Source organism: Peromyscus leucopus, chromosome 19 (genome assembly GCF_004664715.2).
Source record: "Peromyscus leucopus breed LL Stock chromosome 19, UCI_PerLeu_2.1, whole genome shotgun sequence".
In the NCBI taxonomy this organism is placed as follows: domain Eukaryota; kingdom Metazoa; phylum Chordata; class Mammalia; order Rodentia; family Cricetidae; genus Peromyscus; species Peromyscus leucopus.
Window position 1 is genome coordinate 38,766,120 of NC_051079.1, and position 16,237 is coordinate 38,782,356.

Genomic DNA, 16,237 nt, shown 5'->3' on the forward strand with positions numbered 1-16,237 from the left:
CAGCAGCCGAGGACTGGCACTACCCACTATGGGCTGGGCCCTCCACCATTGATCACTAAATAAGAAAATGCCTTACAGCTGGATCTCATAGAGGCATTTCGTCAGCTGAGGCTCCTTCCTCTGTTGATGCTAGCTTGTGTCAAGCTGACACACAAAACCAGCCAGGAAGGACTGTTGATGTCTTTTCTCCCATTACAGCTTACATAGATCCTGCCCGCACTGTGCATGTTAGCCAATGGAAAGCAACGTTCCACTTCAGTTCCAGCCTGGTTTACTGTGTGCTATGTATCAAGGATGAGGTATCTTCAGCAAAAGTCTTATCATCTAACACTGGTGGGTGACCAAGAGCAATGAAAGTATCTTTCCCATTTTCGGAGCCTCTGAGAGCCAACAGCTGAAGGGGCATCCCACACTTAGCACTGAGATTGTTCCTGAAAAATCCTATGGCTTCTGGGAGCAACATTATCTACACATTTATGATAGCTCAATTCAAATTAAAAATCAAAATAGTGAAAACTTTTAGTAAGCTTCTGAAGTAGGTTTCCATATGCCCTTTATCGTTTTGTTTTGTTTTGTTTTTTTGTTTTGTTTTTTTGTTTTTTATTTTATTTTATTTTCTCTTTATATAGGATTTTATTTCATGATGACTTAATAGCAATAGGATAACTATGTCATATGGCCTCTTTTTTTTTTTTTTACAACACCATTCAGTTCCACATAATAGCCACAGATTCCCATGCTCTCCCCGCCCCCGCTCCCCTCCCCCCAGCCCACCCCCATTCCCACCACCTCCAGATCAAGGTCTCCCCGGAGGACCGGGATCGACCTGGTAGACTCAGTCCAGGCAGGTCCATTCCCCCCTCCCAGACCGAGCCAAGCGTCCCTGCATAAGTCCCAGGATTCAAACAGCCAACTCATGCAACGAGCACAGGACCCAGCACCACTGCCCAAAGAGAGGGAGAACAAGGAATAGGAGACCATGGTAAATGAAGACCACATGAGAAGGGGAGAAAGCAGAGAGCTAGGGAGGCCCACGGAGATCCACAAAGATACCCCCGCAAAAGACTGCTGGCAATGGTCAAGAGACGGCCGGGACTGACCTACTCTGGTGATGGGATGGCCAAACACCCTGATAGTTGTGCCATAAACCCCATCCAAGGACTGAGGAATCTGGATGAAGACATCCACTGCTGGGCCTCTGGTGGAGCCCTGGGAGTCTAATTAGTGAGAAAGAGGAGGGTGTATATGAGCGAGAATTGTTGAAACCAAGGTTGGATAAAGCACAGGGACAGATAACCAAATGAATGGAAGCACATGAACTATGAACCAAAGGCTGAGGGGCCCCCAACTGGGTCAGGCCCTCTGAATGGGTGAGACAGTCGATTGACTTGATCTGTTTGGGAGGCAGCTGGGCCCTTTATCATTTTGACCCTGCCCCATCCTTGTTTAAACTTACCCAGACCTCTTCTATCACATGACATGTGCTTACTGTGATGACTCTCTAACTCGTACTTCTGCACTGCCCTCGAGTCATGATCAATAATCATGTCTGCATCTGCATTGGCATTTACTTTTTAAAACGGATTAAAACAATGTACTTAATGGCATCTATTGTCCAAAGAAAGTTCTGGAAAATAATGTACTTATACGGCTTTCTAGTTATATGAATTTCCTGTTCCTTTCTCACTTCATATATATGTATATGTATTTGTATGTGTATATAAACATATGTGTGTGGTGTGTGTTTTTTTTTTTGTGTGTGTGTGTGTGTGGAGAGAGAGAGAGAGAGAGAGAGAGAGAGAGAGAGAGAGAGAGAGAGAGAGAGAGAGAGAGAGAGAGAGCGCACATTTATTTGTGTGAATGCCAGCACTCAAGTACCATGGAGTTTGAATGAAGGTCAGAGTCAAGCTCATGAGTCAATCCTCACCTTTCACCTTGATTGAAATAGTGTCTCTTTCGTTGTTTATCCACTGTACTCTGTGCTAGCTGAGCCATGACCTGCCAGTTTCCTATCTCAGCTTCCCTCCTCCCAGTTAAAGCGCTTGGTCACAGATTTTCTCTCTATGCTTTTGACTTTTATGTGGGTTCTTGTCATCCAAACTCAAGTCCACATTTTCTTCAGGAGGGTGCTTTTACCTGCTGAGTCAAATCCCAGCTTCTGTGTTAGTTTCTTGATTCAGCTTTAATAAATTAACCATAAATTTAGAGGTTTAAAACTATGTAGATTTATTGTGCTAGGACTCTTACTTCTATAATTCCACAGTTTCTTTGACCTAAATTCAAACTGGCCAAGACTTGTTCTGTCTTTACCTTAGAAGATATTCTACTGCCCCAGAGTTTGTGGCTTCTACAGATTGCCTGCATTTTAGGCGCACAGATCAATGCATTCTTTCAACTTTTGCCTCCACAACTCCTGCTCCTATCAGCTTTTGTCAAACTATTGTCCCGATGATTACACTGAATCCATCTCTGAAACTCTGCTTGGGTCAGAACCCTTATATCATCTCATGTGCAAGGTCCCCATTCTGCCTAGTGTCTAGCAATAAAACACATCCACAGGTCCAAAGATTAGAACCTTTGATGCCATTACTCTACCTGCCACATTCAGCCCCTCTTTCTCTTCCTTTCTCATATCTTATGTGGTTTATTTTTAGACATTTGCTCCCTATAATCCTATTCCCTACCTAATCCATTTTATTCATATTTAAGTAAATCTAGAGATTTGAATGTATCTTGATTAGTGCAGCGACTCTATTTTGGAAAGGTTTTGCCAATTATTTTCCCCAAGTACACCTCCCTAGAGCACTGTTTCTCATGTTTGTTTATGAGGAAGTTCAGTGTATTGGTTGTTATGTTTTTATGTGTGAGGATGAGTTAAATTTCATTTTGCAAATGTCTGTTTAGTTGTATTAATAACCATGCCAGGTCAAAACACACTTTCCCTCCAGACTCTCATGTTATTGCATTAATGGCTTCTACATCCCAATATTGTAATAGAGTTCTCTGAAGACAGCCTGACATTTTCCCAAACCTCATTTCTGAACTTTAATTACTTATTTGAAATATTTCATTGCTGATTACTTCACATGCATTCATGCTTATTGTCATCATTGTCATATATTTCTGAAAGTGTTCTTCATGTCTCTAAGAACACATAAGTTCCACTCCTTGTATTTGTTTTTTCAGGGACTCTGATTATCCATAGTTTGGTCCACTTTTTTCAACTCCCACACTCATTTTCCCTGTGTAGTTTAAACACTATGTTTTCTTCTTTGCCCTTCCTTTAAAGATACTGTTCTTTTTATTTATCAAAAACTCATTTCTTACTGGTCTATCCCCATCACATGTGGTTACTAATTCACGAACAGTAGAATATTGGTTCTGAATTTGATTCTTCACTGTTAGTTAAATTTCCTTCCTCATTTTTAGCTGTTGCCTTCTGATTTCATCTTTAAAATATAGCTGTATTGGAATAATGATTTAAATATAAATTACATATTCATTTTTTTGCAAAAATAAAAGGTAATGATGACTTCTTCCTGGACTATACTTTATATGGACAAGGTAGCTCAAACTTCCTATTTCAATCACTATTATTTACTTAACTTTAGCATACATGCTTGTTTTCTCCCATAATGTGGCATATGCATGTCTTTTCCTTCAAAGCTTCAGCATGACTCTAGGTATCATTCCCATGTGTTTGAATGGAGATAGCCAGTGGGGAATGGGGTAGGGATCAGTTGGGACTAAGCATAAGCCCAGGCATAAAATATTATTTTTCTTTTACTTACTAATATCCCATAAATAAACATTCATCCTAATCCATTCCAAAATATTCTGAGGCTACAGATATCATGTATGATTTGAATGAGTCTTTAGGGTCTAGGTATTCATCATTAAACATTTCTCCTTTTCTGAACTGTTTAAATCTTAAAATACTTTGATCTGCACGTATGCTCTCTCATCCTGCTATTTTTAACCAAGTGATTTTAGTTTGAAAGTTTCAAAATATCTCTATAATCATGTCTCTCCCCACATGCTTATAATTGATCTATTAGGAATTGTATAGAAATAAATTGCAGCATGTAAGGTTTTTCCTTATTAGCTTTGTTTTGTTCTTAACTGATTTCCATGTATGTGCAGGCAGAAGAAATTGAAATTTTGACACAGCTGTGTTATCTTTGAAGATTTCTGTTGTGTGTATATGAATAATATATATTCAATTATATATATATATCACATATGTTATATATATATATATTACATTTTTATTCCAAAACACTTCTCTTCCAGTTTGTCTGAAAGTATATTAAGTATATTTGTTTATCTATGACAATTTTCATAATGTGATTGATATAGAAATATGTTAATGTGTGTGATCTTCATAGACCTGGTATGACAAAACCTTAGCCAAACCTGAGAGAGAGGAAGAGAGAGGGAGAGAGAGAGAGCTCAAATTACACAAAATTACATATGATAAAAGAGACATTATGATGAAATTGAGAAAATAATTAGGACATATTTTTAAAACTAAAGTTCTCCAAATTGGAATTTCTACAAGAAATAGATGAATTTATAAATGCCTATAACCTAACAAAATTAAAGCAAGATGATCTAATTACAATGAATTATTAGATTGAAGCGGTAATAAAAAGATAGCTCCCAAATGAAACAAGTCTAAGCCTAGATCAAATCACTGTTGAATTCTGATGGACCTTTAAAGAATCATCACCAATGTTTCTCAAAGTAGTCCATAAATAAAAAGTAAGGAACACTGTTAATTCCTTCTGTGAAGCACATATTCCCAGGTACTAATGATGAAAGACACAACAACAAAAGTATAGACCAATCTCTCTGATGTACATAAGTACAAAAATTCTTAGTAAAACACCTTCAAAAAGAATTCATTAAAATATCAAAGCCAGGATTGGGGTTGGGGATTTAGCTCAGTGGTAGAGCTCTTGCCTAGCAAGTGCAAGGCCCTGGGTTAGGTCCTCAGCTCTGAAAAAAAACAAAGTAACCAAATATCAAACCCAGCATTTACCATGATCAACTCAGATTCATTCTAGAGAGGGAAGGATGATTCAGTAGGTGCTGTCAGTAGATGTAATTTGAGAATGTGTAGCTTTCCTTTATCTTGGTGAGGCAAAGGAATCTATTTCCAGTTTCTGGACCTGTGCATTGTTGAAGGATAACCCTTATTTGGGATTCAGACATCCTCCAAAGTGACAATGGCTTTCTAGAATATATTTTCTCATCTGAAATAAATAACAAGAACTTCACTAGTACAATATATTTATGTGTATTTAATAGGATACATTGTTGATGAGTTGAGAATTACAACTAGAATGGTCACAATTTTTCAACTCTATTGTTGTGCTTATTCTTGATTTTTTTGAAAACATTAGTTTTCAGCCTTCATTGTGAATTATAATTTCTTGACAATATTAAATGCAATAGTTGACTATCTTACTGATCCAGAAATTTATTGAGAATATTAATTTAAGATGCGTTACATTCATTTATACCATGCAATATTTTCTTTTGTCTTTTTTTTTTTTTTTTTGGTTTTTTGAGACAGGGTTTCTCTGTGTAGCTTTGGTGCCTGTCCCGGATCTCGCTCTGTAGACCAGTCTGGCCTCAAACTCACAGAGATCCTCCTGGCTCTGCCTCTCGAGTGCTAGGATTAAAGGCATGTGCCGCCACTTCCTGGCTTTAGGAATATTTTCTTAATGATGCAAATTTGTATTGCATTCTTTTATGGTATATTTGTTTAACTCTGTGAAGTTGTGTTACTTTACCTGCCTAAAACACCTGTTTGGTCTAACCCTGAGGGAGGAGAAAGGATAGGTGGGGCTGATAGACAGAGAGAATAAATAGGAGAAAAAAAAGGAAGAGGGAGAGAAGAGGAGAGGAAGACACCAGAGGCCAGCCACCCAATTCCACAGCAAGACATGGAGTAAGAAGTAAAGAAATATATATAGAAAGGTAAAAGGCTAGAGATAAAAGACTGATGGGATAATTTAAGCTAAGAAAAGGTGACTAGGAATAAGTCAAGCTAAGGCTGGACATCCATGAATAAGAATAACACTTTGTGTATTTATTTGGGAGCTGGGTGGTGGGCCTCCCAAAGAATAAAAGAGTAGAAAAATTCAACTACAGAAATTTGCATTGTGATTTGAATAGGAGTTTCTCTGAGAGTGCTGACTCTAATAGCTCCTATTTATCATGCAGCTAAGTTAAAAAAACACCATAACAACAACAACAACAAGCAAACAAAAAACAACTGAGCAAGAGGAATGACCATTTTCAGGAGAAGTAGCTGGGCAACTTTGACTCAACACCTAAACAGAAATTGAAACTTGCATTAAAATGTGTGAAAAATGTTATTAGACAAATGATATATGGAAACAAAATTAGAAAAAAAAATAGTGAGCACAAGTACCTAGAATGCATTGTGAGGAAAGTTGTATTCATTTATTCATTACAATCTTGTCTTAACACCGCAAGACCAATACAAATTCAAGATAGGTTTGCAAAGTCTCTCTGAATTCCTTGTAGTAACAGTACCAGGTACATAACTGAATATATGGTCTACAAGCTGATCAATAACTGGTTGGACTGTTTGAAATTGCCTTCAAATGTGTGATATGGAAGTGTGTGTGTGGGGGGGGGGTATTGATTTAAAGAATACCACAGGGGAGAATTCAAAGTGGAAGATGAAAGCTGGAAGGAAAGAACACAGCTCAATTTAAGACCAACACACTATGGAACTATCCAGCCATGAAATAGAAGACCTTGGGAGGCCACAGACTCCCCAGGGTGGTTGTCTAAGCAGTATGGATTTGCCCTTTTCATGAAATGATGGAGAGTGCAGCATGGATATCAGTTGTTTTTCTTTCTTTCTTTCTTTCTTTTTTTTTTTTTTTTTTTTTTTTTGCCCTACTACCATCCGTTTGTTCGTGTATTTTTCACAGGAGCTTTGTTTTGAGAAATTAGTCTAGCTGCACTTGTTAAAGTCCATGAGGGCAGTTAATGCAATCTCCTCTCAGGGCCAAGTTGGAAACTGTGTTCAAATTAATCAGAATCTCATTTTCAGGAAATTGAGCTGCAGAAGGTGGGAAGTCATTCATTCCTGGAGAGACAAACCCAATCCAGAAGGAGGCCAGTTTCTGCAGCTGGAATTCAAAGTTGCTTTAGTTTGTGACCTCATTAGAGTGTGGAGTTTCCGTGCTTACCCTAAGACACGCTCTTTTTTTTTTTTCTAATTAGTTCATTGATTCATAATACTATGTAACTAATCAGATAGAATTTCTGATATTTAAAACCTTTGGAGTGTGATCGATGCAGACATACCAACCTATATGTAGGTGATGAAACTGATTCACTGTGGGAATAAACACCAGATTGTCTGTGGAGTTTTATCTAGAAAGATTTTTGCCATTTTTTTTTTCCTTTTTGAGAAAGGGTTTTACTGTGTATCCCCGACTATCCTGGACCTCACCATCCCCCTGTTTTAGCCCCTAGACTGCCACCTCTCCATCTTCCCACCTCTATTTTACACTTTCTTTTTTTGTCATTTGTTTATTTTATTTTGTGCATGTGCATGGCAGGGTGCCTTGGCATATTTATGGAGGCTAAAGCACAGCTAATAAGAGTTGTTCTCTCCTCCCACCCTGTGGGTCCTGGGCATCAAACTCAGATCAACAGGATGGCTGGCACATGACTTTACCCATTGAGTCATCACCCACCTCTCCTCTTGCACCTTTAAAGTAGGTAAATAAGGCAGGCAAATAAGAGAGCTGGAATTTTTGTGCACTATAAAAGGTCGTTATACTTTTTCTGACTGTAAGAGTTTGTATAGAATTAGTCACGGTTTGTCTGTTACCCAGGTTATTGAGCTTTGGACCCAGCTGCATCTTCCTGTTTCATTCTGGCTGCTTTGGTTGGTCAGGATTGGGTCTGTGACACTGTGATCTCTAGAAATGATCAAATCATCTAAGAGAGCCATTTGATGAAATCTGACTATACCAGTACCAACATTCACTTCAGGGAATAAGTAGTCGGGATTGAACTAGCAGTCACTGGACAAGCATTACTCAAGGAAAACAAGTGAAGCTTACATCCTCACCTCTTTGAAGAGGCTGAATTGCTTCCCCAGACCATATAGCAAAAGTAAAGAGTTTTAAAGATTGCAAGCTCTCACCTTTTTGGGCAACATGTTTTCTCCATGTGTTTCAATATCCCATCCTGGTGATAGTTTGACAAATACAAATATCATGAAGTGCACAAAGAATTTAGTATTTTCTTTCTGTCCCCATTTACTCATAAATCCTGCTTATTCTCTAAGATATGCTCCATGGAGGGTGTTGGCAATAATTTCATATCTTCAGTAATCTAACCTCACTTATCTAGATCACTGCTATTTGTCTCAATCTTCTTCTTTCCATCAATTCTCTATGTAATTGACTACCTGGCTGAGTTCTCTATAATGTTAGAACAATAATGGTCTTCCTGATTTTCTTATGTTAATTGAATTATGCCAGTTTCTACACATTATGTAATGAATTTCAATTTTTTGGAGTATATGAATATATGTTTTTATTATCATGTACAAATACTATTTCCTGAGAGTTTTAAGTTCATTTTTGAGGACACTTATAACTTAATCTTTCATAAATATGAAGATAATTCCCTTTAGTATTCTAGGTCTGAATTTTCTGTCTTACACACATACATTTGGGAATACCCCTATGTTTTATTGGAATTTACAAAGAAGCAATAATTGGACTCTGATCTCCCCTGTTCTCCCTTCCCCCACCTCGTGTGTGTGTGTGTGTGTGTGTGTGTGTGTGTGTGTGTGTGTGTGTGTAAGAGACAGAGTTCATATGTGCTAGGACCTTGTCATGGTCAGCAAATATTATTTTACTGCAGATGCTTTTATAACCATTCTGCCACCTTTTCCACACTGATCCTGAGCCTTGGACCTGGGATGTGATACAAATGTTCCATTAGATGCTAGGCACTCAAATCTCAAAAGTAAAGATATATATATATATATTCATAGATAGATAGATAGATAGATAGATAGATAGATAGATAGATAGATAGGACTGATGAGCTGGCTCAGCAATTGAGAGTGTTTGTTGCTTGTGTAGAGAACCTGGGTTCAGTTCCTAGAAACCACATGGTAACTCAAAACCATCTGCAACTCTGTTTCAGGGGGTCCATAACCCTCTTATGATGTCAACTAACACGAAGCCTGAATGTGGTATACATGTATACAAACCAGCAAAACACACACACACACACACACACACACACCACACGTATACACACACAGTTTATATACGTGTGTGTGGTGTGTGTGTGTATGTGTGTGTGTGTGTGTGTGTCCCAAAAGTACTCCACATTTTTATTGTCTTTGTACCAGTTGGAGGTCTCTGTATTAAATGTTTGTACTGCCAAAAGAAGCTTCTCTAATGAGGGTTGAGAAGGACCCTACTCTATCTGCATGAAGATAAGACTTTAAGAGACAGTTTAAGACTATGATTACTTAGTAGCATAATAATGTTAGGTTCTCCTCTAGGGTTTAGGACCTAGCCAGCTACAGGATTTGACCCAGTTAACAATATCAGTACCAGGCATGAGTTCTGTCTGTAAAACCATTGGTTGGCCATTGCCACAACATTAATACCACTAAGGCACCAGTGGACATGTCTAGGTAGAAGAGCAATTAATTTTGCTCACAGGATACAACAATTGAATAAGACTATTGATTATTTTTCTCCCCAGGATAGCATGCCTAGAACCATTCAGCATTATGAAAGATAGCCAACAGGGAGCAAGATTCCATATTGTTACCAGCTTGAATTCTTCACGTCCTTTGACTCAAGCACATAGTATTTTTCACTATCGTGTCTAATCATCAAGTTCTAAAAGGTAATGAAGATAAGTGGCAACAGTTTGTAATGTTTGGCATGTCTATGGGGCCTCACTGACCAACAATTTAAGAAGAGGTAGCCCATACCTGACACTGGACTTTTTATGTTATAGCCCATGATATCTGGGAGAGGCATTGCTTATACACTCTCATTATAGAGTAGTATCATTTAAACTCCTTTTATATATGATGTATGTGTTTTAGAACTGTTCTTCAATAGTAAGTTTCTATATGTGTTTTTAAAGGTCTTTTTATTATATGTTTTTTATTATTTAAAGCAATTTTTAAATTTAAATATATTCATAGTTCTCTAATATTAGTTATGCCTTCTCATTATCCCTCCTCTATCCTGCCCCCCATCTTCCACCTCATTTAAACAGTCCTGCTCTTTTATCCAGCTTCCTCATTCTTACCACTTACATTCTATTATCCTACCTTAAACTCCTCCATGGCACTTTCTTATTTTATGACTTATCACGGTACTCCAATTTAAGAACACTAATATAAATATTCAATATTCAATGTATGAGAGAGAATGTGTGGCATTTTTCTTTCTGGGTCTGGGTCACCTCAATCTGAATGATTATTTCCAGGTCCATTCATCTACTTGCAAATTTCATTCATTTGAAGCTGGATAATAATAATAATAATAATAATAATAATAATAATAATAATAATAAACATTCTATTACATAAATATATCACATTTTCACTATCCTTTCACCAGTTGTGGACATTTAGGCTGTTTCTACTTCCTGGCTACTGTGACTAGAGCAGCAATGAACATGGCTGATGGAGTACTTTTGTTGTAGGATATAGAATTCTTTGGGAACATGGCCAGAAATGGTATAGCTGGATCATAGGATATCTATTTCCAGCTTTCTGAGGAACCGCCACACTGATTTCCATAGTAGTTCATGAGTTTACGCTCCCACAAATAACGAATAGCTGTTTCCATTTCCCCATATCTGTGCCAGTATTTATTGTCAGTTCATTTTCAATATTAACCATTCTGACTGGTGTAAGAAAAATCTCACAGCAGTTTTGAGTTACATTTCCCTGATGGCCAAGAATAACATTTAAAATAACATTAAAGGTAACATAAAAATGAAAACAAAAAAGAAAAAATGTTTTAGCTTTCTACTTAGTTTCTCACCCAATTTTTAATTGTTGCTTGTTTCCTTGGTGTTTAGGTTTTGGAATTTTGCACATTTGGACTAGTTGGGGTTCTTGTTGCTGTGATAAAACACCATGACCAAATGCAACTTGGGAAGGAAAGGAATTATTTCAGGTCTTCCTTCATCACTGAGGGATGTCAGGGAGCTGGCTGTCAGGAAATGGAGTAAAGGCCATGGCAGAGTGCTGCTGACTGGCTGGCTTGTTTTGCATTGCTTGCTCAGGCACTTGCTCACTTTGATACAATCTGGAACAACTGCCCAGGTTTGCCACTACACACAATGATCTTGGCCCTCTCACATCATCATTAATTAAAAATCCAGGGCTGGAAAGATGGCTGAGTAATTAAGTGCACTGGATGCTCTTCCAGAGGGCCTAGGTTCAATTCCCAGCATCCACAAGGCTGCTAAAAACCATCTGTTAGTCCAGTCTGAGGGAATCCAATACCCTGTTCTTGCCTCTAACGGTACTGTATTAACATAGTTCATAAATATACACTCAGGAAAAATATCTATATGCATAATAATAATTATTGATGATGATAAAATCTTTAAAAAAAAAAAGAAAATTTCCTATGGACTTACATAATGGCAATCTGGAAGGAGACAGTCTGTCAATTAAGATCACTTCTTCCTAGATATGTATGGGTTTATGTCACATCAATAAAAACTTACCAGAACACTATTCTAGATAGTAAACCTCTGTGAGATGGATAGCTGGTAGGAGGTTGTTTTTCTTATTAAGTAGGCTGCTTCTTCACTTGAATAAATGATGGTGTCTTTTGCTGTACGGAACTTTCTAGTTTCAAGAGATTCCCTTTAGAAAATTATTTGGCTTAATAATTGTTCTTCTGGACTCTAGTTCAGAAAACCTTTTCCTGTGCCAATAATTTCAGGTGTATTCCCTCCTTTCTTCTGTAACAGACTTAAGGTCCTTGGTCCATTTGGAATTCATTTTTACACGAAGTGAGAGCTGAGACTCTGATCTAATTCTTCCATATGTAGCTAACCAGTCAGACCAGCAGCATTTGTTAATGATGTTTTCTTTTCTCCAATGTCTACTTTGTCTCTTTTTCCTAAAAATCAGGTATGTGTTTGACGTGTGTATGCACAGGCATGCCGCAGTATGCCCGTGGAAGACAGAGGACAATTTGTAAAGTGGTTCAATTCTTCCACCACGTGGAGACTGGCAATGAAACTGTGGTCATCAGGCTCAGCTGGCAACACACCATTGCTCAATGAGCCATCTCATTGGTCCTGGTTTTACATTTTAAAATTGATTTTCATACTGGCATGTTTTCAGAAAGTTTGCTTCTTCTAAGAATCCACACAGGGATGAAATTTAAATAGCGCATGTTCACTTAAGACACAAACATGCTATTTCTTTATCACTTTTTAATTTCATGGAGACAGTTTTTAGAAACAACCAGATAGCATATGGGTAGCAGTGTATTGGTCTGTTTTGTTAATGCAAATTAATATTTTTAGTTTACTCAAATAGTAAGTTTATAATTCCTGTTACACTGCCTTGGGTGGGTAACTCAAGTATTTCCCCTTCATCTTCTAAATAACAGTAACAAGAGAACAAACATTTTTGAAGAATCTCACAGCATTTTATTGTGCTTCTTTAAACACATATGGATATGAATGACAGTTCTATGACATTATAGGATAGTATTCATTATTATACTCATTTATCATTTGGAAGTCTGTTATCACAGGAAGAATGCTAAAATATTCCAAAGGGGGGATCATTTTTATGAACAATTGCCCATTCCGAGGGGAAACACATTGCAAACTTTTTTGTTTTTTTCTATTACATAACATAAAGCCCATTTGAAGTTAGCTATAAATACGCTAATTCCAGATTCAATCTGGAGAGATGAGATGGGATATGGAACAGATGGCAATGGAGATAATAACCTCTGATCAAAGACTGGAAATCCCAAAATGGAATAAAATCTGGCTTTATAACCTAACTTACTATTGATGGAGCACCAGGAGGTTGTTAACATTTGTATGTCTGGGAAAAATGTAGATTAAGATTTCCTGAAAACTTCCTACAGGAAGTGGTACCTATTATGAATCAAGCAGTTAACAAGTTCTAGATGGCCAGACTCTGCTTCAAATAAGTTAGAGCTAAGTGAGCTGCCTAGTGGTGTGACGGGTGCCATTACAGCATCCAGTCCGAAAGGTTAATAAGTAGTGCTCCCTTACAAGCTTCTGCTCATTTGTGACTTGGGGGTAAATGAATTCCTCATAATGAAAGTAGTCAACATATAAATCCTAAGCCTAGCTCGAAATTGTCAGTTGGGACCAGTAAACAAAGAAGAGAGGAAAAGTAAAATGCAAGTTCCCACAATTAGGGGTGATTTTTCTTTCAAGAGAAAACAAATAAAATGTTGGTACAAAGAGCAGGCCATGTGAAACTAATGTCTTTCCTTCCAAACTTATTACAATGATAAAGGAAGATGAGGTTCTTGCAAAAGTATAATGATAGACCTTGGCCTTTAAAAAATTCTTCCCTATGAATAAATAAAGAAGTATTAACAGCTTTTAGATGAGGAGTAATTTGTTAAAGGTACAGTCCTAGGAGTTCAGTCTTCAGCATAAGGTAGATTTGAAAGGGATAAAAACCCAAGAAGTTTAAGGGGGAAAAAATGTCAATGGAATGAAATGTTCTGAAGTGAGTTAGATGCACAGGGAATATGAAACTACCTTTCAACTGGCAATTAATCATTCAGCCATGAAAATATAATTTCTATATGTTTATATTTGGAAATAAGTCTTTATGAGGTTGAAAATTTCCCTCTTAATCTTAAAGTGATACATTAACATTAAGTTAAGGGTAAGGTTCTAAGTCACGAACAGAATGAAAATGTCCTCATGTATTGGGGTAAATCAGAAGGACATTGGTTTTTCTTAAATATAGCTGCTTAATTAAGCAGTGGGGGGATAAACAGTGAGTAAAGATTGCTGGGCAGTGTTTTAAACACACACACAGATACACACACACAATAAACAATAATAATAAAATAATAACAAATAAAACAAAATCCACTTTTTCTGGACTCTTGAGTAGATGGTACACAGCACTGCTGATGGCAATAAATGAAAACTAGAAAACACTCTTGCTTTCCAGTGGGCCAGTCATTGGGCCAAGGACATTCACATGGACTACCTACCTTGTTTGATTCTCAATCTACCACCTGAGGGGTATTTTATTACTGTTCTCATTTTACAAGTTTTGTAGGAAAGTTAGTCATATCCATTATATATAATCATATAGTAGGAAATTTGTGTTCATTTGGAAGCCAATTATCCACTGTAAGCCTGTGTCTCTTTCTCCTAACTTTGGAAGCTAAAAGAAGTAATGTATCCTAAAAATAATTAGGCAGCTTTTTTTTTATATCATCACTTGAATTTCAATTTCCTCACAGTTAATTACAGTTGAAGTAAAAATGAATAAAATCGGCTGTTAGGTGAAAACTAGATTTTTGCTAGTTTTATTTTTTTCTGCTTTTTTCTCAATAGTAAAAAAAAATGGTGTTGAAATCAACAACTTATTTATTTTGTTGGTTATTCTTGTGAAAAAACACATAACTCACTTTAATAGGAATATTATTATCATATAATGTCATGATATTTCTAATTTAAGATTAAATAATGAAATAATAAATATAAAATAATGACTGAAATAAACCCTTTTCTCTCCAAGTTGTTTTTGGCCAATGTTTCATCACAGGGATAGAAAGAAGCAAGGACATAACTAAACTTAAAATGAGAAGCTGTATCTTTTACACATTAACTTATTTTGTATGTAGTGACTGAAGACTTTACTCAATCATAAGCCCAAGTCATGTTCCTTTTACCATGAGGGTTCTGAGGTTCCAAGTCTGCTCATTAGGCATGGCAGCATGCTGCTTTCCTTGTTGAGACCTCCCACAAGCACCATGAAAATATTTTAATATAGCCACACTGTTAGTAACTTTATCATTAATGGAAACTTCACTGATATTTTACTCTAGTCACTTTTTTTTTTTTTACTATGGGTGTTTGTAATTGTTTGTATTGGTACTTATTATAAAATATAAAGTACAATATTCTGTAAACTCAAATCATACTGTTTTACCACAAATATTTATTTCAGTAATAAACTAAAATAATAATTATTATTTATCAAAGCTTAGTACAGGCAGGCTTCGTGCCACAGGCTTCATCTACAATAACTCTTTGCTATCATTTAATTTTTTATCAGCTTTTACTTAAACCTCTTTGAAAACTCAGGAAGTTACTTCTCTTATCCAAATCCTATAGCCACAATCTAGTTGTGAGACACAAACTTGATGAAAGTTGGTAGTGGAATATCCTAATGATACCTAACCATGAGTATATAGCCTGATAAGGTTATCAAAAAACATAGTTGGGAATACAGCCCAGAGGACTTATGTAGTACTGGCCAGGTCTTGAGTTCACCCCCAACAATGAAAACAGTGCATGAAGCATCTGCACTCTCAGAGCTACAAGCAGCAGAAGACAAAATGACTAAGTGTAATACTGATGCAAAAAGAGGATACATTAGGAAGAAAAGAATTAAAGAGTCATATATGATTCACAAAAGGGGATATTTGGACTTACACCTTTCACATTTGGGGTTTTATATTTCTTTCTCTAACTGCCCTCACCAAGGCTTCCTCTGTCCTCTGATAAGAGTGGCTATCCTTGTCTTCCTCCACATCTTAGAAGAAATGATTTTAGCTCTTTTTTATCCTGTTTGAAGTTGACTATGATTTTGTTTATACAGACATCATTATGTTTATAGGTAATTCTTTGTTGCATAATTTTAGAGTGCTACTTTCTTTTATGTTCATAAAAGGATATTTAATTTTATCAAATATGGATATAAGATAAAAAAGGTCAATTATTGAATCTACTTTTAAAAAGGAACTACTTGTTTTACATAGGATAAGTAACGAATTTTTTTGTCTGAGTTTATCAAACGTTACTGGACTGGACATTGTCAATATATATAATGGAGTTTTTTGTCTTAATTTGTCAAATGTTAATGGACTAGACATCGTTAATGTAATTCTTGACTATATATTGTATATACTTATTG